Below are 1963 nucleotides of genomic sequence, written 5' to 3'. Positions count from 1 at the left end.
AATGGGGGCAATGAACACAGATGTAATTATTGATCCTGGTGGAAGAGAGGTTGAAAGAGATCAGTGCCTGTTCATTCTTGCATTTATTATTTTAGGTCATAAAATTAAATTTTTATCTCTGTTTAACAGATTCAACTAAGCATATTGATCCACTAACCCAGTTTTCTGAACTGGGGATGTGATTTATAGGATTTAACAGGATAGATGTTAATTAATTAATTTTTAAATGGACCTTAGTTGCACAGAACTGTGTTAATCATAATACTTGGTTTGTAGATGAATTATCTTCATTGGTCCATGCAAGGTCCTCTTTTATTTTATGTTTGTAGGCATGGTACATGTGTGTATTATTAATATAAAGAACATCCATAAACTCAGAACTTAAGCAAGAACTAGACTATTTCTAGTTATTTATACCTATGCATTTATTCATCCTTATTCTGTTCCTCCAGCTCCCACCTCCAAATAAACACTACCCTGGATTTTTTGTCATTCATTCTTTTTTTTTTTAAAGATTTTATTTATTTATTTGAGAGAGAGAGAATGAGAGGGGGGAGTGGGAGAGGGAGAAGCAGGCTCCTCGCCGAGCAGGGAGCCCGATGCGGGACCCGATCCCGGGACTCCAGGATCATGACCTGAGCCGAAGGCAGCCGCTTAACCGACTGAGCCACCCAGGCGCCCTGTCATTCTTTCTTTTTCTCTTTCTTTGTAGCAATAGCTTTATTGGGATACAATTCATATGCCAAAAAATGCATCCACTTAAAGCGTATAATTAATTTTTTTTTAGTGTATTCACATACGGGTACAATCATCACTACAATCAATTTTAGAATATTTTCATCATCCCAAAACTAATCCTGTGCCCTTTGCAGTCCTCCCCATGCTCCTCATCCCCTGCAGCTCCAGGCATCCACACATCTACTCTCTGTTCCTATATATATTTCTGTGCTAGCCGTTTCACTTAAATGGAATCATCATGTTGATAATGACTTTTGTGACTGGCTTCTTTAACTTAGCATAACGTTCCAAGGCTCACAGTGTTGTAGCCTGTACTAGTGTTTCATTCTTATTTATTGCCAAATAATATTCCACTGTGTGGTTATACCACATTTTATTTTTCTATTCACCAGTTGATGCGCATTTGGATTGTTCCCTCTTTTTTTGCTATTATGAATAATGGTGCTATGAATATCCATGTACAAGTGTTTTTGCAGACATGTGGTTTATATTTCTCTTGGGGAAATATTTAGGAAGTAGAATTGCTGGGTCATATGATAACTTTATGTGTACAATTTTGAGGAACTGCCAGATAATTTTCTAAACTGGCTATACCATTTTACATTTCCATTTACCATCAATGAGGCTTCCATTTAATTTTTTACAATTTTGTCAATTCTTGTTATCTTTTAAATTATAGACACTTTAGTGGGTGTTAAATGGTATCTCATTGTGGTTTTGATTTCCATTTCCCTGATAACTGATGATGCTGATAACTGATGATGCTGAACATCTTCTTTAGTGCTCATTGGCTATATGTTTGTCTTTTTGGGGAAATGTCTTTTCAGATCCCTCACCCATTTTTAAATTGGGTTCTTTGTCTTTTTATTACTGAGTTATAAGAGTTCCTTATATATCTAGACACAAGTCTATTATAAGATATATAAGTTGCATATATTTTCTCCTATTCATTAGTTTGTCTTTTTACTTTCTTGATGGTATCCTTTGAAGCATGAGTTTTTAATTTTGATAAAATTCATTTTATTTATTTCTCTGATTGCTAGTGCTCTTGTTTTCACACTTAAAAAATCATTGCTAAATCCAAGGTCATGGAAAATTACGCTTATGTTTTCTTCTAAGAATTTTATCATTTTTGCTCTTACATGTAGGTATTTGATCCATTTTGAGTTAGTTTTTGTATATTGTGTGGTCCCACTTCATTCATTTGATGGGGATATCGACTTTT

At 34.7% G+C, this 1963-nt stretch overlaps 1 non-coding gene across 1 annotated transcript; it reads right to left on the bottom strand.

The window, feature by feature from the left end:
* Positions 1-225: 225 nt before the first annotated feature.
* LOC113923283 lies at positions 226-298 on the bottom strand. The gene has a single exon (XR_003520281.1). It is a non-coding gene; the product is annotated as a small nucleolar RNA SNORD112 (small nucleolar RNA).
* Between the last annotated feature and the right edge of the window lie 1665 nt (positions 299-1963).

The sequence above is a fragment of the Zalophus californianus genome, chromosome 9 (genome assembly GCF_009762305.2).
Source record: "Zalophus californianus isolate mZalCal1 chromosome 9, mZalCal1.pri.v2, whole genome shotgun sequence".
Taxonomy (NCBI): Eukaryota; Metazoa; Chordata; class Mammalia; order Carnivora; family Otariidae; genus Zalophus; species Zalophus californianus.
The sequence above is the reverse complement of the archived record's forward strand: the minus strand, read 5'-3'. Positions and strand labels throughout refer to the sequence as shown.